This window comes from Pongo pygmaeus, chromosome 5 (assembly GCF_028885625.2).
Source record: "Pongo pygmaeus isolate AG05252 chromosome 5, NHGRI_mPonPyg2-v2.0_pri, whole genome shotgun sequence".
NCBI classification, from domain to species: domain Eukaryota; kingdom Metazoa; phylum Chordata; class Mammalia; order Primates; family Hominidae; genus Pongo; species Pongo pygmaeus.
Genome location: NC_072378.2, coordinates 63,415,818 through 63,443,653, shown reverse-complemented (window position 1 = coordinate 63,443,653; position 27,836 = coordinate 63,415,818). Strand labels below are relative to the sequence as shown.

The following is a 27,836-nucleotide window of genomic DNA, read 5'->3' as shown; positions in this document are numbered from 1 at the left end:
GGAATATACCACAAAATATGTAAACTATAACTATTCATATTCCCATCCTCCTGGTGAAAAAACTGAGCACAGAGAAAATAATTTGTGGGGTCAACAAACCAGAACTCAGTAATTTGTGGTGATTACCAAAGCAAGAACTCAAACCAAGGTGTATTTAATGCCAAAAATTGTTATCTTAAACTGCTATACATTTCTATTAAAAATTCTTTTTTTTTTTTTACTTTAAGTTTTAGGGTACATGTGCACAACGTGCAGGTTTGTTACATATGTATACATGTGCCATGTTGGTGTGCTGCACCCACCAATTTGTCATTTAACATTAGGTGTATCTCCTAAGGCTATCCCTCTCCCCTCCCCCTCACCCCACAACAGGCCCTGGTGTGTGATGTTCCCCTTCCTGTGTCCATGTGTTTTCCTTGTTCAATTCCCACCCATGAGTGAGAACATGTGGTGTTTGGTTTTTTGTGCTTGCAGTAGTTTGCTGAGAATGATGGTTTCCAGCTTCATCCATGTCCCTATAAAGGACATGAACTCATCATTTTTTATGGCTGCATAGTGTTCCATGGTGTATATGTGCTACATTTTCTTAATCCAGTCTATCATTGTTGGACATTTGGGTTCGTTCCAAGTCTTTGCTATTGTGAATAGTAGTGCAATAAACATACATGCGCAATGGCGATCATTAAAAAGTCAGGAAACAACACGTGCTGGAGAGGATATGGAGAAATAGGAACACTTTTACACTGTTGGTGGAACTGTAAACTAGTTCAACCATTGTGGAAGTCAGTGTGGCGATTCCTCAGGGATCTAGAACTAGACATACCATTTGACCCAGCCATCCCATTACTGGGTATATACCCAAAGGATTATAAATCATGCTGCTATAAAAATTCTTTCTTAACAAACAAAAACAAAAATAATGTCATCTATATTGAGATAGTAATGCATTCAGTTATTAAATGACCTGACTTGGTAGATTGTACTCAAGAATAATTTCATTTCTTCTAACACTGACCATAGAAATGTTCTATCAGATTTCTCTTACCCTCTTATTTTGTGACAACCTGGGAATATCCCATAGCTCTCAGGTCACTTGTAGGTATTGAAAAATCTAATCCAATTTAAAACTTCCCTCTTATATTCAATTTGAAACTGTCCACACCCTTCTGCCCTTCCCTTTGATCCACTTCCTCCTCAAAGCTAGAGTCTTCAAGGTCAGATCAGGATAGTAGAAATCAGGAAAAGCATCAAAAGTCATATTCCTTAGCAGGTGCTCATTATAATTCCGCATGGGCAGCAAATGCATTCTGTCATTGCGGCTGCATCAGTGGTTTGTTGGTGATTCCCCACAACACCTTTCCCTGTTGTAGGTTGTGCACTCTCAGCTAATATCCTGCAAACTCTCTTTAGCAGCTCTCGGGGAAGTGCATGCCTGCTCTTTTTGGCTGGTACACATGGCAAGGTTGACATGTTATTAGACAAGATTATTTCTAGATGACTTGAGCCTTGTTACCTTCCTCATCATCAATTGGATCCCAGAAAATCTCAGGCATCACTGTTCTGCCAACTAAGAGAAGTGTAAATAAACCCATGGATGAATTCTCACTTTCTTCAATAACTTTGCAGGCTATTCCAGCTCTCCAACTGCTTTCAAGATTCTCCCAGCAAGATGCAGGCCCCAGTTTCCATTTCCTGCTTCCTAATTATAGAATGTCAAAGGCAAACAAGGCTAGACATTACTTAAAGCAGTGAAAACAGATTTTATTCAGTAACTACTGACAGTAGGGGAAGAGCTGAGCTCCATTCTGATTTGTGTAATTGAGTCTTTTTAAGTGAGGGGGGACAAGTAGGCTCTACTCAAGTAGAGCCAGAAAAGTGAAAAATTACTAAGGGTTGGTCAGTGTAAATGTGATTAGGCCAACTGTGTCTGCTAGCTGGCAATTCTCCCAAGTCAAGATTCTATCCTCCCACAGAGCTAGGATAGAACAGAGGTTCTGTCCTTCTTGATGATTACATTTCAAAGGAATGTCTCTGTCTGTCTTTAAGAAAGAAACTTCTGAGTTGTAAGAGAAACAATAAATCTCAAAGGGACACAAGAAGGAGTCATGATTGTAAGGCTTTTTAGTAAATCCTCCAAGAAAGGGAGGTCAGAGGCCTATCTTCAGGCATGGCTGAAGCAAATAAATTCACCTGGCAGTATTGAGCTTTCTCAGGTAGGCATTTCAATGGAGGAGCAGGGGAACTGGGGTCATCCTAGGGACAGGGCCTCATGCTGCTAGAGATCATGCTAGACTGTGGTCCTCTCTTAATGCAGAGGCTTAGATACAGTCATTATGTGCTGAGATTTCTGCAGTTCTCATAGATCATGTGTCTAGTCCTCCCAAGAAGTCTCTCTACACAGACAGCATCAGAGAGATTCCTACAAACTGCTTCAGCTCTACTAGCATGTGTCCCACTCTTGACTATTTCTGAATGATGCTTTTGGGGATTTCCTCACTTGGTTTGTAGTGGGGGTAGGATATGCCTCAGTGCTTTCTACTCTTAAATTCCTCTGAAGAATCATCTTCTTTGATAAACTCTAACTTTCTCTCATAAGATTTGGGGAGATGGTAGCTGGGCCAATGAGCATGTACCACCTAGATATGTTTAATACCCATCTTTAGAAGGCGAGGTAGTTATCACCCATTGTTTGCAGTTTGGAAAATTTAATAAGAATTTAGAGAAAATAGGAAAAGGCCTCTTATAGATGTTATCATATTAACATAAAGATAGAACGCATTATAATCAAGATGTAAATGAATCCACTCTTGAGGATTAACGGTATTTCTTTCTGCAGTTCCTTTTTTTGGGGGTGGCAGGGGGACAGAGTCTTGCTTTGTCACCCGGGCTGGAGTGCAGGGGCCTGATCTCAGCTCACTGCAAACTCTGTCTCCTGGGTTCAAGGGATTCTCCTGTCTCAGCTTCCCAAGTAGCTGGGATTACAGGCACCCACCACCATGCCCTGCTAATTTTTGTATTTTTAGTAGAGATGGGGTTTTGCCATGTTGACCCGGCTGGTCTCAAACTCCTGACCTCAGGTGATCTGCCTGCCTTGACCTCCCAAAGTTCTGGGATTACAGGTGTGAACCACCATTCCCGGCTCTTTCTGCAGTTCATTTCAAATATTTACACTGACTTACACCTAGTGTCAGAGGAGATTGAGCTATACCCAAAACAGTTCTGAACACATAGCTGAATTCTGAAGATCTTTAGTCTCTTACTTTTTAATCATAAAAGTCACATGGTGTTTACATTCTACAACACATATATTTTGATATAAACAGTAAATAAAATCATTCTCCATTCATTTTATGTTTCCCTCCTGACTACAAGCAAATCTGTTATCCTGCAGACACATCTATTTGAAAAGCACAGGTTTATTGAAAAAGACTGGGAGTGGGAAGATAGGGAATTTAGTCTCAGCCCAATTCTTAATTTAGTTATGTAACTTTGGGGGAATCTTGACTTTTTTGACCTTCAGTTTCTCTGTCTTTGAGAGCCCTTTTTAGCTCAAAATTTATTGATGCTCAGGTCTAACATGAAATCTCTCGGTTTCTGTTCAGCCTTTGCTCTGGACTTCTTCGGACTAAGAAGCAGCCTCTGAAAGCATGCTTCACCAGCAAGGGTGTCCCTTTACCTTGGCAGAAAAGCTTGTCAGTCAGCCTCTTCTCTTACTTTGCTACCCATTGTTTGCAGAATGTATTCTCTGAGAAGCAGAATCCAAGAGGGGCATTGTTATGCAGGAATTGTATAAAGGAAGCACTCTCAAGATCAGCATATGTGGGGAATGGGAGGCAGCAGGATTGTGAAGGCAGAGCTTCACAGCATCCACCACACCAATATATCCCCCTATGACCACTTGAGTTCAACAGTAGAGTATCCTTGTGTTTATCAGAATGGGAATTCTTCCATGGGCTTCTCTTAGGCACATTCTCTGACATCACTCACAATCAAAACAACTTCTGAGAAACAAAGGACTTTGGGATAAAAGATGCTGTTTGGAATTGTAGAGAATACCTTAAAGTCCATATTATCACTTCTTAATTTTTTATTTTTAATTTAGAGACTTTGTTTGTCTCTTGGAGTTTGAAAATGTGATTTCTTCTTGCACATGATTACCTGGGGTCTTCTCTTGGACTCCTAGCTGTTTCACTGATCTAGATCCATTACTGACTTCTTTTCCAATGGATCTGTGCTTAATTCTTTTTCAAAATACATTTATTTATCTGATATGTGTCCTTCACAATCCAATGCCTGCTAACTTGTCCAGCTTTGTTTTCCTTCAACCTCCTGCCATCCAAAGCTAGAATCTAATTATACTAAGTGTATTTTAATTCTGTAACATTTCATGTCTTCTTGTGTCATGTCCCATGCCCGCCAATGTTCTTTTCATGTCGAACAGTATTTCTTAACCTGGTTACCTATTTTTCTTCTTTAGAGGCTCAAATCTATCAGTTTTGCTTGGAAGTCATTTTTTTTTCATCTACACTTTCATAGTATCCTATGCCTTTGTTTATTGTATTTAACATCTTCACTTTTCACAGTATATTAACTTAGTCTCTCCTAGATGGCAAAATATTAAGGAAAGTGACCACATTGCTTTTATATTTTTTCTTTCCCTGGCATCTAGCATAGCATCTGGGATATAGAAAAAAAATTAAACATTTTTATTACATTTTAAAATAATTGGATTTTTTGGTAAATAGGTAAGTAATCATTTAGCTATTTGGGTATATTTGGCAAATACCTTTGTATTTAGGGAAAAAATGAAAAATTATAAAAATTACTTCCATTTATAGCAAATTAGAGGCACTATCCCTGACTTTTCCTCCACTCAAACTAGTTCTGAATTTGAACATATTTTAAAATTTTATATTCATTTCAATCTGTGCCCTGAATATTCAGGCAACTCTCCTAACTTTAATTCACTGAAAAGCCCTTTATAACTCTTACATTTACCCTTCTCTTCTTTTGTACATCAAGTATAAAATATTTGGACTATGATATTTACAAATATACTTGAAAAAAAACTTTAAAAAATTCCCCAGGAAGCTTCCTCATGGTCATCATAGCATTTAAAACATGACAACTCAACAGCTAGATGAAATATTTTTGGTACATCACTGAAACTTTGCTAGAATTTCTTGTCCTGAATAACTTGAAAACAATCCTCCATTTTCATATTTCATATATTCATAAATATTTATTACTCTCAAGAAATTCAAGCAACTCAACCAAATTTTGATCTCAATTTTAGTATCATAAACCACTGAACATTATCCTCTAGATCTTTAGATAATAGAAATCAGAATAAAGACAATGAAATGACTTGCAATCATTTTAACTAGAGTGGAAATTTAAAACCTATTTTGTAAATTTTCTAGGACTCCTTTGACAAATTTTACTTATTATCTCAATCAGATTTGCATAATTTTACATATATATTACATACATATCAAATGGAGCATTACACACATATTATATGCATATCAAATGGCACATTACAAGGACTTACTAGTTAACCTTGTTGTAATTCCCTTCCATTAATCGAATAATAAATTCCATAACATAAATGTGAATTCCATAACATAAATGTGAATTCCATAAATATGTTCTAGCCACATATACCTCATACTGCAATACTCATTGACAATTAGGTTTAGAGGGTCTTTATTATGTATAATATTTAGTTACACCTTTTTATATTTCTATGATTATGACTTCCTATGGTATTTTATTTACTTAAATACATCTTTAATCTGTGTAGACATTAATATGTATTTAGTGTGGACATACTCTGGGATATGTGGAAGTATATCCTGTGGAATGTGCATTGTCATGAATAATTGCATATATTTCTTCCTACTGCTATAAAAGAAAGATGGAAAATGACTATAACAAGATGCACTTTAATTAATCCACAAAACCATTAATGAAATGTTCTATGGCTTAAACTTTTCAGTAACAATGTCTTTTGCTTTTTCACACATTTTTAGCACCTGGTTTAAGGAAGAATCTAAAAGTCATATCTGTTGTGGATTCCAAAGTGCAGCACATCTGTCATATCTTGGCAGAAAATGCAAAAGAGCCACTTAAGATTAGTTCTCATATTCAAATTAGCATGTGCAGTGCCAAAGCTGAGTTCTGGAAAGAACCTGTACACAGTTAACATTTTGGAAAATGAGAAGAATAAAACAAAAGGAAAAAGAAGGCAAAAGCCAAGGTGAATTTTTCTTCTTATACAAGGAGTTTATATTGCATTTCGGTTCCCTTTCTAGGTTAAAACTTAAGATCTGTACACATTTTCACATTAAGTTGATTTATAATTCACTTTTTGTAGAGGTGATAAAAAGGCATTATGTATGACTATCCAAAAAGATTTCTGTGTAATCACTTGAAAATAGCCAACATTGAGAATTGCTTAAAATGATGAATGTATGACTCTGGACACAATTAGAGTTTGTGAAGTCAACCATACCATTGTTCAGATGTTTGAACATATGTTTGAAAGCCCAAACTGTATGTGTATAGAATTGTTCACTATTGTAAAGCAATGTTTCCTTCATTTTAAACCCATTTGTATTATAAAAAAGGTGTAATCCACATATATCAGGTTAATTTACATTTAGTTCATTTGAAATGCTGTCTTTTAAAATGCCCTCTAATGTTTCACTGTTAATATATTTTAAGGCATTAACATGTCACATTAATGCTTCATAAGTCTCTGGATTAGAGTATTATCTACATTTAATTCAAAGCCAGAAACTTTAATGGAATTGTGGCCCTCATGCAAGTTTATTCATTGTGTATATATGGAGGTTTTCATCACATTTAATAAATGTAATAATTTTTATATTAATTTACAAATATAATGCTTATACAGTCTTATACATATCATGCTGATGCATTTTCTATTCTGATCTGTTCCAACTCAAACTATTCATTGTGTTTTGAAATACTATGCATTTTCAGGGGCTTCTCAGAGGCTTTGCTAGTAAATACATTTTCATCTATCTCTAAAGCAGAGACTTTTTCAGTTAAGCTCATGACTCAGATTACAGAGCACTTGAACAATGAAGATTTAGAAAGGTTTTTTTTTATATGTATTTGCTATGGTTTTAATGTCCCCTTCAAAACTTATGTTGAAATTTTTTTTAACTTTTAAGTTCAGGGGTACATGTGCAGGTTTGTTACATAGGTAAACTTGCATCATGAGGGTTTGTTGTACAGGTATTAAGCCTAATACTCATTAGTTATTTTTCCTGATCCTCTCCCTCCTCCCACTCTGCACCCTCCAATAGGCCCCAGTGTGTGTTGTTCCACTCTATGTATCCCCACTTTTAAGGGAAAACATGCAATATTTTGTTTCCTGTTCCCGTGTTAGTTTGCTAGAGATAATGACCTCCAGTCCCAACCATGTTCCTGCAAAGGACATGATCTCATTCTTTTTTATGGCTACATAGTATTTCATGATGTCTATGTACCAAATTTTCTTTATCCAGTCCATCACTCATGGGCATTTAGGTTGATTCTATGTCTTTGCTATTGTGAATAGTGTTGCAATGAACATACGCATGCATGTGCCTTTATAATAGAATCATTTATATTCTTTTGGGGATATACCCAGTAATGGATTGCTGGGTTGAATGGTATTTCTGTCTTTAGGTCTTTGAAAAATAGTCACACTGTCTTCCACATGGTTGAACTAATTTACACTCCCACCAACAGCGTATAAGTGTTCCTTTTTCTCTACAACCTCGCCAGCATCTGTTTTTCTTTGACTTTTAAATAATAAAGGTGTTAAAAAAAGAGTAATTCATCTCACAAATTGTACACGAACAGGTTGTGAGCTAGATTTGGTGTGGAAGCCAAATCATATATGTATGAGTGTATATGTGTGTATATATGTGCAAATATACAAGTGTATTTTTAATATATGTATTTTATATATAATCAGATTTAAATTCTTCCCATTATAAAATTAGCATTTTGTCATTTATCTTGGTGTTTTGCCTTTTGGGACTTATTGTTTTCTTTGTATTAATTTATTTGTATTTATGTTAATTATATATCTTGTCATCTATCTTTTATTCATGACTTTTTAAAAATCTGACCTAATCGGTAAATTATTTGAGTAGTCCTACTTTTGTAATTATATACTTCCAGATTTTCTCTCTAGATGAGATTATTAGAAATTACACAGCGACAATTTAACGCAATATTTTACTTCTCTTAAGCTATATTTTTTAAATTATTAATTATTATTATTATTTGAGACAGAGTCCCACTCTGTCACCCAGGCTAGAGTGCAGTGGCGCGACCTTAGCTCACTGCAACCTCCGCCTCCCAGGTTCAAGCGGTTCTCCTGCCTCAGCCTCCTGAGTAGCTGGGATTACAGGCACATGCCACCACGCCCGGCTAATTTTTATATTTTTAGTAGAGACGGGGTTTTACCATGTTGGCCAAGCTGGTCTCAAACTCCTGATCACAAGTGACCTGCCTGCCTCCGCCTCTGAAAGTGCTGGGATTACAGGTGTGAGCCACTGTACCTGGCCAAACTATATTCTTTTTGAGGAGGTTAAACAGTATCATGTCTGTTTTATATTATAAATATTATAAATTACAAAAGGTTGTAAATATCTATGGATACATTATATATATATAAACATATATAATTTAAATATTAATCTATTTTAATTCATATATATGAATTATGTATGAATTAAATTTTGCTAAATTTAATTCATATATATGCATATAAATGAATTAAATTAGATTAATATATGAAAAAAAATATATATATATGAATTAGATTAATTTAGCAAAATTTCAGCCAAGGAAAAGAGAGGGTAGATATCATCCACATAAGGGTGAAAACAGACTCCATGAGATTGAGTGACTGACACATCAAAATCTGAGAGCAAATTTAATTTTACCCATTGATGGTATGAGAAATGATTTTAAGCACTGCTTGAACCAATATTATTGACATTTTAATACCCAATAAGAAGTTATTTTTCTATCAACTGTCTTTTGATCCTTCAGATTACCTAAAGTCTCCATTTGTTGTTGTATCTCTAAAATGTCTGCATTTGCCAATTAAAAATAAATGCCGATCTCAGATTTAGAACCTTGGGGTAATGTCATTAGTCAGAGTTCTCCAGAAAGACATGACCAATAGAAGATAGATGGATAGATAGATCAGAGGAGATTTATTAGAGGCATGGGTTCGTGCAGTTATGGAGGCTGAGAAGTTTCATAACAGGCCATTCACGACCCCAAGACACTCAGTTCAAATCCAAGTCCAAAACACTCAGAACCAGGGAAGTTGATTCTGTAACTCTCAGTCATTGGTTGAAGGCCTGAGAACCTGGAAGGCCATTGGTGCAAGGCTCAGAGTCCAAAGGCTAGAGAGCCTTGAAGTTCTGATGTCCAAGGGCAGGCAAAGAAGGGTGTATCAGCTCCAGTAGGGAGAGAGAATTCACCCTTCTTCTGCTTTTTTGTTATATGCAGGCCCTCAGCCAATTGGATGTTGCCTAGCCACACTGACGGTACATTTTCCCCACCCCGTCTACTGATTCACACACCAATCTCCTCTGTAAACACCCTCACAGACACACCCAGAAATAACACTTTACCAGCTCTCTAGGTATTTCTTAATCTAGTCAAATTGACGCCACTGAGAATACGCAATATCAATCTTGAATTTAATCATTGCCATTATTTTTAAAGTTTCTGTTGTGGTTTGAGTCATTTCCTCTCACAATCTGTGCGTAGAAATACGCAATCCCAGTACTTCAGAATGTGACTATATTTGGAGATAGGGCCTTAAAGAGGTGATGAAGTCAAAATGATGCTATTAGTATGGGCCTTAATCCAAGCTGACTATAGTCCTTATAAAAAGGAGAATTTGGCCGCAAAAGGAGACACCACGGATACAGGCTCACAGAGAAAACCATGAGAGGACACAGCGAGAAGGCAGCTATCTGGAAGCCAAGGAGAGAGCCTTCAGAAAGAACCAGAGCTGCCAACACCCTGATCTTGGACTTCTAGCCTCCAAAACTGTGAGAAAATAAATATTTTTTTAGCTACTCAGTCTATGTAACATAACTTGCTATGGCAGCCCCTAGCAAACTAATATAGTTACCATCCATTTTTGGAAAATGCTAATGTATCCATTTTCCGTAGTGATATGAAGCTGTCTTTTAAAAATAAATTAGCTTATTCAGAAAGGAAGAAAGAAAATAAATCAGAGCAGCATTAATCAAATTCTTAAAGTTTAGGATATGTAGAAAGTAAGTTGTAACCTACACATAGGGAACACCAAAATTTAGCGTTACATGAGGAAAAGGACAAATAAAGAGACAGAAGATTAAGGAGTTATTAAACAGGCAAGCAATAAACTAGAGTAGAAATACCATAAAGGAAGTCAAAGAGAGAGAGGTTCAGGGCTCATGACACGACATTGTGTAAAATACAAAGATCCAGAAAAATAAAAGTATAGAAATGATACTGGGCTTTCCATTAAAAAATAGAGCCACAAGCAGACTGTCAGGAGGTGATTTGAAAATAAGCTGAGACAGTGGTTAAGCAGAAAAGAAAGAACAAGGGCAGCAGCTAAAGGCAGAAAGAGAAACTAGTAAAGATTTTCAAATTTAAGAACAAGAGCTGTTCTAAAAGCAGAGGGAGGGGACTAATAAGGACAAATACTTGATTTAAAAAACAGCCTTGTAGAAGTGAGATCCTGAAAAGTTACTGCAGAAAGAATATAATCGAGAATAGAATAGAAAGCCTGCTGGAAGATAATCAAATGGAGGGAAAGCATAAATGGTATTTAAGATTGCATGGCCATTATGCAGATATATGAATATACAGTATCTAAAGAACTCAGAATTGTATATTCAGTTATGATATGAGAAACTGAGTCCATGTTTAGATGCAACTATGACAAAATATTTCAGCTTAATCAGTTTTCAGGATCTGTGAGAGGAGGAATTAATAAGACTGAAAAGAGAGAAAGAGAGTCTCAAGAAATGACCGGTATGATATCATATGAATTATGCTCTCTTTGAAATATTAACCTTGTGCTATTCATATAGCATAATTATTGCTAGGAAAAATATGTATTATAGAGGAGTGATAGATTTACTCAAACTACTGTATCTATCACTTGGATTTATAATTTTAAAAATTTAAGAAATATCACCTTATGGAGTGGCTTTTAAAGTGAAAATTGATATGGCAGTTGTTAAGCACAATTTCATTTCCTTGGTATTTGCTTGGTTTACTAGCTCATTATTTTTAGATAGTAAAAATATTCCCTTAATGCTGAAATGTCAATGCAAAATACATATGGTACAATGAAGAAGAAATAACATAGTAGAAAAAAATTAAACTCTGAAGAGGCCTAGTCATTTCCTTGCAAGAGAACATTAGTATCTATTAATCAATTTAGTCATGCTTTTATTTATTCAAAAACATTTATTGAAGGTTTAACTGAGCAATTACAGTGGAATATGCACATAGAAACAGAATCTTTCTCCAGTTTTGATTTAATATTTGCAGTTACTTCTACTGTCCTTGCTTTTTTCCTCATAATTATGGTCACAAATATAATATCTTAATTAAATTAACAATATACTTACATTCAAAACTTTATTAAAATAGCTCTTTAAGAGAAACTAAGCATAAATATACTTGTAACCCAAAATACTATCACACACCATAATCATTAATTTTGGATTTCTAAAATATTTACATTTTTGTAATTTTGGCCTTAAAGTTTACCTCAGGTAATCTAGGTTCTAAACCTTTATTTGAATAGCCATGTAAATTTACTGTAATATACCATTATTTTGTTTCTTTTCTGTGGCTAACCCTCCCAGAGAATAGCCTGAAAAGTCTGATATTTTAATAAGAGAAGAGATACTAAAGACAGTTTGATTTCATGTACTAATATTTACTGTCTCTAAAGTATAATGTGCTCTTTTAGCTGTGTAACAATGTAATAAAATACATATTTAATATTCTACAAATGGCTTTAGGATAATCCAAAAATACATAAATGGCTTTAAAAGGCTGCATAATATTACAACCAATATTGGAGGAAATCAGACAGAAAAGCTTCCTACTATAAATACTGGTTATATAATCCCCACACACAGGAATGACACAGAATTCTCACAGAGATGATTTTGTGGAACACGTGAGTGATAATGCTGCAGTGAAATCGCCATCCTTCACATCACAAGATAAGCTAGCTGAGAATAAATTATTTTAATAATGGGTCTTTACCCCATAGTACTCCACTGTTCACATATATTTAGATCAGAAGAATGACAGAAAAATTTTGAGATCTGCACATGCTTGCATCAGCTATATAAACAATATCTGAAAGTTGGCATAAACCTGACTGGGCACGGTGGCTCAAGCCTGTAATCCCAGCAATTTGGGAGGTCAAGGCAAGCAGATCACATGAGGTCAGGAGTTCGAGACCAGCCTGGCCAATATGGTGAAACCCTGTCTCTACTAAAAAATACAAAAATTAGCCAGGTGTGGTGGCACACGCCTGTAATCCCAGGTACTTGGGAGGCTGAGGCAGGAGAATTGCTTGAACTTGGGAGGCGGAGGTTGCAGTGATCCGAGGTCGCACCACTGCACTCCAGCCTGGGTGACAGAGATTCCCTCAAAAAAAAAAAAAGTTGGTATAAACCTGACATATGAAGAAAACCTTGATGAATTCTATTTTGTAAAAAGAGCCCATTTTCTCCCCTTACCTTCTCACATCATCTTTCACTCCCCCAAACTTCATGCAGTCTCCTTCAGATAATTAAGACTGAGATAATGCATTAGCTAGTATGTAAACTTTCCCTATTATAACAAGCTATCATCAGTGAAGTTCTTTATATTTAATAGTACTACTCTCTTAGTCTGTTTTCTGCTGCTATAACAGAATACTGCAGACTGGGTACTTTATAAAGAAAAGAGATTTATTGGGCTCCTAGTTCTGGAGTCTTGGAAGGCCAAGATTGAGGGACCATGTCTGCTGAGGGCCTTTGTGTTACGTTATCCCATGGTGGAAGAGCAGCACACAAGATAGAGACAAAATGGGGACCGAACTTGGGAGCAGGTTAATTATCAGGAGCTCACTCCCATAAATTAGCCCACTCCCAGGATAATAGCATTAATCTACTCATGAGGTCTAACACCCTCTTAAAGGCCCCATCTTCCAGTACCATACATTGGCAATTAAATTTCAACATGATCACTAATACACACACACAGAAAATCAAATACTGCATGTCATCACTTATAATTGGGAGCTAAATTATGAGGACACATGGACACATAGAGGAGAACAATACGCACTGGGGCCTATTACGGAGTGGAAGGTGGGAGGAAGGAGAGGATCAGGAAAAATAACTAATGGGTATTAGGCTCAATACCTGGGTGATGAAATAATCTGTACAACAAACTCCCATGATGCAAATATATGTATGTAACAAACCTATACATATACCCCTGAACTTACTTAAAAAAAAAATTTAACATGTTTTTTGGAGGAAACATTCAAACTATATAGCAAATACATATCAAAAAATCTTTCTTCTAAGTCTTCATTGTTCAAGTGCTCTATAATGTGAGTTCCCACAATCAATATAGGGTAAGACAGTTAAGCCTGTCACAGTGTGAAACATGCATCAGTAACACAACAGCCCTCTCATTCATCCTCGCTTAGCATATGGTTATCATGATCAATCCAGGTCCCATCTTTTGATGTTGTAGTCTTTATGATTTTCACATATCATAAAACTCATGACAAGCAAATCAATTCTCAAGTTGCAAATATGACAAAAGTCACAGAATTTCATAAAGCCAATTATTACATTAAAAGCCACTGACCGATAATCTAGCAACTTTAAACCACATAACAATTAGTTGAAATTGGAGAATCAAAAATAAGTTTTATGACAGAAAAGATGTTTCAGAAAGTTATTTGAATAACAAAATAATAAGAGAGGCCCTTGGGAAAACCAGTGAAGTCCTCTAATATTTTTTCACAAAAATGTCTCTGGAACAAAACGTGAACAGTCAAATGTGGTGTAAATACTGCTATATTGTGCTATTAGACTAATTTTAAGAAGAATTATACCAATAACTAGTATAGCGTTCTAATTTATAAAATCTACACATTAAATATAAAATAGAATAAACTTATTTTTATAATTTTTAGTTTCTTTCAAGAAGATAAATTCTTAATCAAATTATTTTTCATGTGTGTTCCTTTTTAAAACTTGAGTCTTACCAAGTAGATTATTTTGGGCAGGGGAAGATGCATATACCAATTATTCCTTCAAATTAAAAACCTGATGCATTCACTAAAATTTCTGAACAAATAACAAGTAAAATGCCTACTAATGAGATACTTTCTCTAAAAAATAGAGTATACTTTGAGTAAGCAACTGGTAAGGCCACTTGCAGGTTTGTATTGACTAACAGTGAATTTCTTTCTCTCTCTCTCTCTCTCTATATATATATATGTGTGTGTGTGTATGTGTATGTGTGTGTGTGTATGCATGCCTATTCCCTTTGAAAGCCTTTCACAAATACCACAAAGTGTTGATGATAACATGGGATTTTGACATGGTGATCTTCAACGTTTCACCATCAAGGGGTGCCTGTAAATCATCCTAAGAAATAGCAGGATATCCTGGTACCTGGTTTATTTAGAGATTGGGTCAATGCTAAATTACTTCAGAAAATATCCTGAACAAAACTGTATGTCTGCACATAATTATTCTCATTATAAAAAGAAGAATTAATCTGCAAATCTAGATTATGTGTTCTGGTTAGTGAAATTTTAAAACATAAAACTTCAACTAGCTGCAAATTTACCGTTTCATTCTGCTTCTACATAAACTGCCTTCAGTGACCTCAAGGAAGTGCTCAAATTCAAATCCATCAGGTCATTATCATCAGGCTAATGAATCAACTATACCAAGAAATTGTAATGTCGTGTGCATGTATAAAATTAACCATGATTATAAAGATCAAAGTGCATCACCCAATTATAATTTAAAAACTGGAAAACACAAAGGAATAGTACAAATATGACTGATCTTAATAAACAGACAAACTAAATTGAATAAAAGTTTGTAAAGAAATAGAATTATGCAAATTTTTTTGGTTTCTATGGAAATACAATGTTTTTAAACGATTTTAAGCAATCCCTCTGTGAATGTTAATTAGAAATTGGAAGCATGAGCTATGAAAAGGGCTTTCAATTTTTTCTCTACACTTTATGACAATTTCAAACTACAGAAGAGCTGAAAGAATCCTTATAACTGTATTACCACCACTTAAATTCTATTGTTAACAATTTACCAGAAGTATTTCATTACATATCTACCCATCCCTCTATCAATCCATCGGTGCATTTTTTGATACATTTCAAAGCTGCAAGTTTCAGTCCACTACACTCCTAAACACTGTAGCGTGCATATTAATGGAGCTCAATATTTGCTTGCAAATCGTTTCTTTCTTTTGAGGTAAAATTCAGAAGAATGAAATATTCAATTCTTTGATGTACCATTAGATGAATTTCAACAAATGCATGCACTTAATACAAATCCCTATTAGATATTAAAACATGATTCCAGAAACTTTTCTTGTGCTTGTTCATAATGAATCCCTTCCCAAGAACTTCCAGAAGCATCCACTGTTTGCTGTTATTTTCTATGTTAGTTTAACTTGTTCTTGAGCTTCATATAAATGAAACTACTATATAGTGTGTATGTACTACTATGCAAGTCTTGCAGCATGTTTTTGAGATTCATCCATTTTTTTAGTGTACCAGTAGTTCATTACTTTGTATTTCTGAGTAATATTTCATTGTATATTTCCCCTTCCTAATGATGGACACCTTGACTACTTCCGGTATCCTGTATTTTGCTGCAATGAAAAAAAGATGCTATGACATTTCTGGAAAAGTCTTTTGGGGAACATATATTTTCATTTTTCTTGGGTAAATTCCCAACAGTGAAATTGCATAGGGTAGGTTTACACTTAACTTTATGAGAAACTGCCAGATCTTCTTTCAAAGTGATTGTGAGTGCTTTTGCTTTTAAAATAAAATCAAATATTTGAAGAACATTGCTTTGAAGCAACGACCTGCAATGTCAACATAAAAGTCTTAGAAAGAATAACTGACACATCAATACATATGTTTCCAGAAGACAGAAATAAATTATTCTCCATATTAACCCCTTTTAATTACATGCTATAGTTTATTTAATGTACCTAAATATTTAATGCCAGGTATTTTAGCCTGAAATAGTTTATTTTCTATATAGTCAAATGTGATTTAACTCTTAACGTAGAAAGATAAGAACCTTGGAAGGCATAAAATTTATATTGGATACTAACATATTTTAAGAAAGAAATGATAGTTGTAATTATTGGCACTATGGCTTCAGTATAGAATTTGTTGATTAAATAACTGAATACAATTTTTATTTTTTCTGTTCTCCCTCAGAGTACTTGTTCATTCATACATAAATTTACTCATCAACTCAGTAATAATTTATGGAGTGTCTACTATGAGTCAGGTATTGCTCTAGACCTGAAACAAGTCAAATATATTTACTATAGTTATTGGTATAGTTCTGTAATTGTTTTATCCTCTTACTCTGTATTTTTAACATACAATCTTTTTATTTTTAATGTCCCTCCTTTTCTTTTTCCGTCTCCCATTAGCTGTCATTGTAACACATTCAATCTTAAAACATACAGAAAAACGCGGCCAGAGGCAGAAGTTTTGGCATGATCCCATAGAAGCCATGCATGCATGAGCTACATTGCCTTCCAATTAGCCTAGTGGATCTGTGCTTTAGGGGACCCAGATAATTCTCCAAGAACAAAAGCTTCCCTTGACCTGCAGGCTGGCTCACTCAGATGCCCTTACACTCTTCTATATGTCCTCACTCTGCACCCAAGGGACTGATTCTCAGATTTACAGTAATGCCCACCACCAAACAGAGAGCATTACTACTGCCAAGCCTTGCCCACCACTTGGGACCTCTTTAGCTTCATTTAATGTTGAAATCAAGCCCTTTCAGACACTGAGTCCATTGGCTACTCTGTTCATGAACTGGCTTCCAGTCATGGATTGCTACCCTTCACAGCAGACATCTGGCACATTTTGACACTCATTTCTGCTTTGTAGTCAATCTCTCAAATGACCTGGAATTATCAGACATATTACTCCTCTACCTTCAGGGCTTCCTGGACATAGAGGAAACTCTTGTCCTGCCACCTTATATCTCTCAGGTCTTTGACTCTGTATTAGTATCCAAGGGCTACTGTAACAAATTACCATAACTGAGTTACTTGAAAGCAACAAATTTGTTTTCTCACAATGTGGAGACTAGAAGTCTGAACTTAAAGTGTTGTCATGCCCACACTTTCTCCAAAGAAATGCATAGGAGAATCCTTCCTTGCCTTTTCCAGCTACTGGTGACTCCAAAGCATTCCTTGACTTTGGGCTAAATAACTCTAATCTCTGCCTTCATCTTCACATCACCCTTCCTCATATATCCTTTCCCCTTCTCTTTCCTCTTCAAAGGATACTTATTGGACTTAGGGCCTACTCTCATGGAGGATGATCCTGTCTCAAGGTTCTATGTTAATTACATCTGCAAAGGTCCTTTTTCCAAATAAGATTACATTTTCTGGTTCCAGGTAGATATATACATTTTGATGGGCCACAAATTCAACCCATTACAAACTCTGTCGATACTGTTTTCGATTATCTATGATTCTTCATGCAGGCCTAATCCAATTTCACACTTGAATGAAGAATATTGCCAACTTGCACATAACTTATTTTCTGAAATAAGTTTTAGTTATTGTTAAAGTAAAAAATAATTGTTTCTTGCTTCGTTTTTTTCTAAAAAATAAACAAGAAATTTCATACAACATGAAAGTCTTTGGTTCAGTGGTGATGGGTAGAGTCTAAGGAGAGAGAACATATCTTTCTTCATCCTCCTACAGCATGATTTTAGAGATGCTTCTCAGAAAATAACTGGGAATGGGATTTTGAAGGCCAACTTGAGTTTGGTCTCCCTCTCCAGGGAGTGATCTGAGCAGTTCATGGTATGAAAGAAACCCAACAAAGGAAAGCACATGGAGCAGACCCAACCCTCACATTGACAGCAGTCTGCCAAGACCCCTAAGGTTATAGCAGAAGAAATGAGTAGGGAATCCATAACCATTGCTACTTCTTGGGGTACCCCAAACCTTGATAGTACAAACTTGATATTTATTTGCAGCAGTTTGTCTCACTCAGAGCTTTTCAAGCTTGGCACTGTTGACATGTTTTGTAGGGTCTGTCCTGTGTGTTGCAGCATGTTCACTAACCTGCACTCACTTGGATGACAGTCATACCACTTCCTAGTTGTGGTGACCAAAAATATTTCCAGATATTGTCAAATGCTCCCTGGGGAACAAAATCACTCCTAGTTGATAACCATTTGTCTAGGTAAACATGATTAATATTCACCAGCAAAAATATATCCTTAAATTAAATACATTTCTGTTACTTTAAAGTTGCTGTAAAGCCATCTTCTGAGATGCAGAAGTTTTTCAATTAAAAATACTTTAAAAACCTTTTGGATTCTCTGTAGTTTCACAATTTTTTGTTCCATGAAGCGTATCTTTTAGATCGGTGTAACATCTATTTCACTCTTTTTGAGAATTGACAGAATTTTTTTCAACGTAATAGGGCTATTTAGGCCTCTTATATTCCAGGTCATTAATTTTAATGGTTAAGACATTGTTATATGGCACTCTCAGGCAGCAAAGGTGCACACTGATAATTCTACTCCTGTGTGGGGAAATATTTTCCTTGGTAAAGATAAAACATTCCTTTGAGTTTAGAAACATTTCATTTCTAAGGCTCCATTTTATTTAAAGCTCCATTAGCCCCAACATGTTGAATAATAGCTCACTATTTTTCCCCACATATGATTCATTTGAAGTAGAAAAGCTCATAAAAATATCTAACTAGTATTTATAGACCTTCTGTCTCTCTGTAATACAATAGGAAATGTTTCTAATTAAACTGGGATAAAAAGGAAACAAGCAAACAAAAAAAATGATGTAAAACAACAGCCTATCCTTCGTTTCAGATAACTTCCTATCCTTACTTGAATTGATAATTCTGTAAAGTTATCTACTAATATGTCAACTCTCCTTCGTCTGGCAAAACCTATACTAAAATACTTTAAATTATTATTTAAGAAGCATATAATGTGATTAATGATTAAAAGCCAAATCACATTGGCTTTTATGTTTCAGACCCCAGAAAATTCCAGAGTTTGGTGAATTTCTAAGAAGATGGATCAATTTGGACACTTTCAGTCCCATAAGACATTTATTATAAAAATACAATTAGTGGACAAAGAAAAAAGACCTATATGAATGAAGTATAGACTAAGTACTCACTACTCCAAAGCCTTTGGAGACTTTCTTTTATATGGTCTTTCCAGGTTTTGTGTGGACTAACGTTTATATAATTTTGAGGGAGTGGGCCTCAAAATGTTTTAATTTGTATTAAAAAAATACAAATTATCAATACTAATGTAAGCTCGCAGCCATAAAACAGTTTCTTGCAAATTGAGAGCCCTGAAACTTAACCTTCACAGCCATTGCCTTTACCAGGATCCACTCATTTTTCTGCTTCTCTCCTGTTCCACATCAAAATACCTCCAGGAATTCTGAGCCATAATGAACTCTGAGCCTAACACTCATTTCCAACAGATCTGAGGAAGAGATAGGACAGAATGACACACTGGCACCCTTTCTTTTGGTATTTTCTTTACTTACCATAGGCTAGTATGCAATACTCGAATTTTTTACTTTATAAAAATGTTTTAACTGTTATTGAGCACATACTACAGAGTTATATATACACTAACTCCCATACACAATTTCTTCTCATTAACAACTTGCATTAGTGTGACACATTTATTATAACTGATGAATAAATATGAATATATTATTGTTAACTAAAGTAGATAGTTTATATTAGAGTTCACTCTATGTTGTAAAGTTCTGTAGCTTTTGACAAATGTATCATGTCACGTGTCCACCATTAGAATATAATGCAGAATAATTTTGCCACTGTTATATCCCCTGTGCTTTACCCATTCAAATCTTCCCATTTCCCTGTAAGCCCCTGAAAACCACTGGTCTCTTTTACTGCCTCTATAGTTTTTCCTTTTCTAGTCTCTCATATAGTTGGGATTATATAGTATATAGCCTTTTCAGACTGGCTTCTCTCAATTAACAATATATATTTATGTTTCTTCCATGTCTTTTTGTAGCTGGATAGATCATTTATTTTTTCCCTAAATGATTTTTCCTTGTCTTAGTACATCACAGTTTGTTTACCCATTCACCTACTAAGGGACACTTCAGTTGCTTTGAGTTTTGGGCGATTATGAAAAACCTGCAATAAACATTCAGGTGCAATTTTGTGTGGACACAGTTTTAAAGTCCCATCAGTAAATACCTAAGAGCATTTTTTTCATATGTTTGTTGGCCACATAAATGTCTTCTTTTGAGAAGTGTCTATTCATATCCTTTGCCCACTTTCTGATTTTTTTTTCTTGTAAATTTGTTTAAGTTCTTTGTAGATTCTGGATATTAGCCCTTTGTAGATTCTGGATATTAGTCAGATGGATATTAGCCCTTTGTAGATTCTGGATATTAGCCCTTTGTAGATTCTGGATATTAGTCAGATGGATAGATTGCAAAAATTTTCTCCCATTCTGTAGGTTGCCTGTTCTCTCTGATGATAGGTTATTTTGATGTGCAGAAGCTCTATAGTTTAATTAGATCCCATTTGTCAATTTTGGCTTTTGTTGCCATTGCTTTTGGTGTTTTAGTCATGAAGTCTTTGCCCCTGCCTATGTCCTGAATGGTATTGCCTAGGTTTCCTTCTAGGGTTTTTATGGTTTAGGTCTTACATTTAAGTCTTTAATCCATCTTAATTTTTGTATAAGGTGTAAGGAAGGGGTCCAGTTTCAGTTTTCTGCATATGGCTAGCCAGTTTTCCCAACACCATTTATTAAATAGGGAATCCTTTCCCCATTGCTTGTTCTTATCAAGTTTGTCAAAGATCAAATGGTTGTAGATGTGTGGCATTATTTCTGAGGCCTCTGTTCTGTTCCATTGGTCTATATATCTGTTTTCGTACCAGTACCATGCTATTGTTGTTATTGTAGCCTTGTAGTGTAGTTTGAAGTCAGGTAGCGTGATGCCTCTGGCTTTTCTTTTTGCTTAGGGTTGTCTTGGCTATATGGGCTCTTTTTTGGTTCCATATGAAATTTAAAGTAGTCACTGCTCATTAGAGAAATGCAAATCAAAAGCATAATGAAATAACCACCACACGCCTGTTAGAATGGTGATCATTAAAAAGTCAGGAAACAGATGCTGGAGAGGATGTAGAGAATTAGGAACGCTTTTACACTGTTGGTGGGAGTGTAAATTAGTTCAACCATTGTGGAAGACAGTGTGGCAATTCCTCAAGGATCTAGAACCAGAAATACCCTTTGACCCAGCAATCTCATTTCTGGGTAGATGCTCAAAGGATTATAAATCATTCTACTATAAAGACACATGCACATGTATGTTTAGTGCAGCACTATTTATGATAGCAAAGACTTGGAACCAATCCAAATACTCATCAATGATAGACTGGATAAAGAAAATCTGGCACATATACACCATGGAATACTATGAAGCCAACAAAAAGGTTTAGTTCACATCCTTTGCAGGGAAATGGATGAAGGTGGAAACCATCATTCTCAGCAAACTAACACAGGAACAGAAAACCAAACACCGCATGTTCTCACTCATAAGTGGGAGTTGAACAATGAGAACCCACGTACACAGGGAGGGGAACATCACACCCAGGGGCCTGTTGGGGAGTGGGGGGCCAGGGGAGGGCTAGCATTAGGACAAATACCTAATTAATGTGGGACTTAAGACCTAGATGACAGGTTGTTGGGTGTAGCAAACCACCATGGTACATGTATACCTATGTAACAAACCTGCACATTCTGCACATCTATCCCAGAACTTAAATAATAAAAAAATTATAGGCCGGGGGCAGTGGCTCACACCTGTAATCCCAGCCCTTTGGGAGGCTGAGGCGGGCAGATCACGAGGTCAGGAGATCTAGACCATCCTGGCAAACACGGTGAAACTCCGTCTCTACTAAAAATACAAAAAAAAAAAAAAAAAATTAGCCGGGCTGGCTGTGGTGGTGGGCGCCTGTAGTCCCAGCTACTTGGGAGGCTGAGGCAGGAGAATGGCGTGAACCCAGGAGGCAGAGCTTGCAGTGAGCCGAGATCGCGCCACCACACTCCAGCCTGGGCGACACAGCGAGACTCCGTCTTAAAAAAAAAAAAAAAAAAAAATTAAAAAGAAATAGTGTAAAATAAATAATGGAGGATAATTGAATATGTAAAATTTACCATTTAAGTCATTAGAGTAAATGTGTATAAACTGAATTTTCCCGTTAAGAGTCAAAGCCCAGCCATAAGATGTTTTTTGAAATGTGTAAGAAATAAAAGTTAAAAATAAAGGTTAAAGAAATACCTGGTAAATATGGCAAAAAAAAAAAAAAAAATCAACCCTAAACAAGATAAAATTTAAAGTAAAAACCACTAAATAGATTAAAAAGCGATACCATATAATGATAAGGGGTACAATATATATTTTAATGTGAACATTATAAACCTCTAGGCACTAAAAAATAAAAAAAATAACAGCAGCAAGCCATGTAGAGATAAAACTTTTGAAATTTGAGGAAACTATTTCTGACAAAATGATAAGCTAGACATTTTGATGAACTAGGAAAAAATATACACAGAAGCCAAAAGCTAAGTGAACTTAAGAATTCAAAGAGATAAACAGAGCACAAAAATGCCTTTCACCTTGATAAAATTTGCTTCACTAGTGAACTTGAGCTTCTCAGACTGATGGGAAATATGTTTAAGGATGGGAGATAAATCTTAGGACATATTTCCAGTACAGAACCAAATAGATTTACCCATCTACAGATAAAAGTGAAATCTCATGGCTAAAAGTATAAGGGTAAACTGGAAATTTCAATGCACACACACACACACACACACACACACACACACACACACTAGCTAAGAAAATCGCCTCTCTCTACAGCAGAGGGTAGATGGAAAAACAAAATATTTCATAGAAATTATTATCTATCTTCTAGTCTTTATGGGTTTTCAGCCCAAATTAACACTACCTAGATAGCATGAAAATAATTTCAAGCCAATAACTTTTATTGAATCTCTGCAAGTTGGTCATGCCCTGAGACCTAGGTGATATATTATCTTTGGAAATTACTTTTACAAGGAAAAATAAAGAATAATGACAACTACAGCAGCAAACACTTAAAACTTGCAAAAAAACAAAAAAAGCGCCACTAGTAAAGACAAATAGGAGCCACGAAAAATACAATAATATTCTTAATGACTTCAAATATTAAAATTACCAAACACATAAAGTAGGTGTGCCTTATTATGTTTAAATTTTAATACACTGAGAAAATGAGTGAGAAGCAAGAGACTATTTTAAATGATCAATTAAATTTGAAAATAAGTAGGTATTCTGGATAAAAATTTATTTATCCATATACACATAAACATACACATAAAGAAACATCATAGTAATATTATAGAACAAAAAAGACAAATAAATAACCTTAAATTTCAACAAAAAGTAATAAAAAGCCTGGGCATGCCTTTAATCCCAGCACTTTGGGAGGCCGAGGGGCGGATCACAAGGTCAGGAGTTTGAGACCAGCCTGGCCAATCTGGTGAAACCCCGTCTCTACTAAAACTACAAAAATTGGCCGGGCATGGTGGCACGTGCCTGTAGTCCCAGCTACTTGGGAGGCTGAGGCAGGAGAATCACTTGAACTTGGGAGGTGGAGGTGGCAGTGACCTGAGATTGTGCCTCTGCACTCCAGCCTGGGTGACAGTATATACCTCAAATACATAAGAACTAATTTTCAAAAGAAACAATGGAAAGTCATTGAATTGCATTTTTTAAATCGAGAACCAAATTAAAAAATAATGTCAAAAAAAGTTTGTCACCAGTAGATCTTTACTAAAGAAAAACTTCAATGATAAATTTCTAGCTAGAAGAAAGGGATGCAGTTGCATAATCTACTATGCAAAAAACAGTGATGCTTAAAGAAAATAAATATATAAGTAAATATAAACAAATATTGACTATATAGACAACAAAAACCTGTGGGACTAAAAAGAAGTAACATGTAGAATTAAAATATATCAAAATAATAGAATAATAGGAAAAAAAAGTGTTGCAAGCAGCAATGTTTTAAGGTCATTGTGTTGTTACACGAGTTAGGCATGCAAATTTTAAACCACAAGTAGAATAGTAGTCCACTGTACAACTTCCAAACTCTAGCACAGACTTAAGGTCTCTGTTATCAAATAAATACTTTCTCAGTATTTCACAGAACAATTAGAAAAATTACCTCAGGATATAGATTAGAATAGTAAAATTAATAATCAAGATATTTTGGATATATATATAACACTGACCCCAACCACCACAGAATATACGTTGTTGCAAATCACAAGAAAGACCCCTGAAAATTGACATTATCTGGGCTAAAAAGCAAACCTAATATCATACAGATCATGTTTTCTGACTAAAACGCAATTATATTAAAAAGTAAAAACCAAAAGGTAATTGTAATAAAATATATCGATGCAATTAAGAAATACACTTCCAATAATACATAAGTCATGAAAGATCAAGGAAGAAACTACAATGAAAAATATAAGATATTTAGAACTCAATAATAATAAGATGTTTACACAAAAACTTATCTGATGCAAATAAATTATTAATAGTAACTACAGGAAAACTTACACCCTTAAATGTTTACATTAGTAAAGATAAAATTTTAAAGTTAATTACCTATGCATTCCACTTGAGAAGGTAGAAAATAGCAGGACAAACTCAAATAAATTAAAAGGTAATAATATCAGAATAGACAAGGCTTCTTGACTATAAAGAGCAAGGTACGTGTGTTGGGTTGGTGGGGGTGTGTTCTTCCAGGTACTAAGTTTTGTTAAAAACTATAGTAATGGCCTGGCATGGTGGCTCATGTCTGTAATCCCAGCACTTTGGGAGGCTGAGGTGGGCAGATCATGAGGTCAGGAGGTCGAGACTATCCTGGCTTACGTGGTGAAAGCCCGTCTCTACTAAAAATACAATACCATTTGACCCAGCCATCCCATTACTGGGTATCTACCCAAAGGATTATAAATCATGCTGCTATAAAGACACATGCACATGTATGTTTATTGCAGCACTATTCACAATACCAAAGACTTGGAACTAACCCAAATGTCCATCATTGATAGACTGGGTTAAGAAAATGTGGCACATATACACCATGGAATACTATGCAGCCATAAAAAAGGATGAGTTCATGTCCTTTGTAGGGACATGGATGAAGCTGGAAACCACCATTCTGAGCAAACTATCACAAGGACAGAAAACCAGACACCACATGTTCTCACTCATAGGTGGGAATTGAACAATGAGAACACTTGGACAGAGGGTGGGGAACATCACACACCAGGGCCTGTTGTTGGGTGGGGGTAGGGAGGAGGGATAGCATTAGGAGATATAACTAAAGTAAATGACGAGTTAATGGGTGCAGTACACCAACATGGCACATGTATACTTATGTAACAAACCTGCACGTTGTGCACATGTACCCTAGAACTTAAAGTATAATAAAAATAAATAAATAACCAACCAGAAAAAAAAAAATTAGCTGAGCATGGTGGCAGGCTCCTGTAGTCCCAGCTACTGGGGAGGCTGAGGCAGGAGAATGACGTGAACCCAGGAGGCAGAGCTTGCAGTGAGCCGAGATCACGCCACTGCACTCCAGCCTGGGCAACAGAGGGAGACTCCATTTCAAAAAAAAAAAGAAAAAACAATAGTAACTCGTTCTATGTAAGACACATAATTAAATATGCACAGATAGATTCAAGTTATTGAATTGGAACATTATCTTGTAAATATTTCAATTCTGCCCCAATTTATCTGTAGCTTCAATTCAATTCCAATCAAAATTACTTCAATTTTATTTTGTAAAATTTGACAAGCTGATTCTAAAATTTATATGGAAGAAAGAAATTTCTACAAAAAACCAAAACACACTTAAATAAGTAAAACAAGGTGAGAGGATTTTTGTTTCCAGAAATGAATTATTTTAAATCAGTAAGAATTAAAACAATGTGGCATTGACACATGGAATGAAAAATGATGCCAGTGAAACAAACTGCATAGAGTACAAACAAACTCACACACAGAGAGAAACATGATCTATTGAAGAGTTGGCAGTAAAGATCAATGGGACAAGGATGAACAGTTTAACAAATTTTGCAAGGGCAATTAGTTATCCACATGGGAAAAAGCAAACTTGTACCTCTCCATTATGCCATATATAAAAATCAATTCCAAATGGGTCTGACTTAAAAAATGAAAGAGAATAAAGCTATTTTAGCTGAGTATAAAGAAAATTTCCCTATGGTGTGAAGGTAGAGAAGGATTTCTTAAAACAAGGCACCAAAAATGTGTAACAATTTAAAAAAGATAAATGAGACAAAAATGCATTAAGAACTTTAACACCATAAAGAAAGTGGAAAGATAAGCCATGAATGGAAAAAGATATCTATACCAAAGATAAAGGATTACTATGCAGAATATTTTTAATTCCTGTAAGTCAGTAAGAATATTACAAAAGGAACTATGGAAAACTATGCAAAACACAGATATTTCTCAGAAGTAGAAATAAATGGCCAGTAAATGTATGAAGATGTGTTTATTATTAATTAGGGAAATACAAAATGAAACCACAATGAGATACTGTTTTTCACCTGCTTTCTTGAAATGTCAAGACACCAGGCATAGTTCTAGCCAGCGACATAATAGGTAGTTACATAAATGTTTAAACATATAATTAATGCATTACTTGGACAGAAACTCTTTCATGAAGGTAAGATTCTTCTCCAGCCTAATTTTGACTTCCATTTTCTTACCTTATAATCGTACCCTAACACATCCTCAGGCGTCTTCCACAGAAGGAAGAGAGAAAATTGCAGTGGGAGTCTGATCACTGTCACAAATGGAAAGATTTCAGTCAAATCCCATAAGATCTTTGGGTTTTAATTCCCATTTATGAAGTGAGAAGACCTAGGTTTTACCTCAGAAATTTTAAATTGGCATCTCTTGAAACCTGAAAATATGCTTTGTTTGGCATGCACCATGTCTTTCTCAATGTTTCCAATGTAAATGTCAATACCTGGAGATTGCATGCTCTAAGACTTCACTGTCTCCCTCACACCATACTGTGCTACGTCCTAACTGCTTAATTGATATAATTATCCACCTTCCATGGAAGCAGTGGTGGTGACTTCTGTTAGTATCTGAACCTCCTTTCTGAAGCTCAAAACACATGTACAGCAGGCTCATATCCAAAAATGTACTTACTTAAAATACATAAAGCAAAGTAGCATGTTCAGTTCATGTACATGTTTCACCTTGAGGGTACAGTTTGATTTAGCTTTCCTATGGAGGGGTTGTTTGTACTAGACGGCTCTCTAGCATGCTCACTCAGCACACCTGCTTACCTATCGGTACCTTCACAGCGT

General features: G+C 35.5%; 1 protein-coding gene across 1 annotated transcript in view; it reads left to right on the top strand.

The window, feature by feature from the left end:
* Window positions 1–9,964: 9,964 nt before the first annotated feature.
* LOC129037898 (protein eyes shut homolog) overlaps window positions 9,965–27,836 on the top strand; it is a 518,317-nt gene continuing 500,445 nt past the window's right edge. The window contains exon 1 of the mRNA XM_063666297.1: window positions 9,965–10,103. The gene's annotated coding sequence lies outside the window, so the exon portion shown is untranslated. The remainder of the gene's footprint in view (window positions 10,104–27,836) is intronic.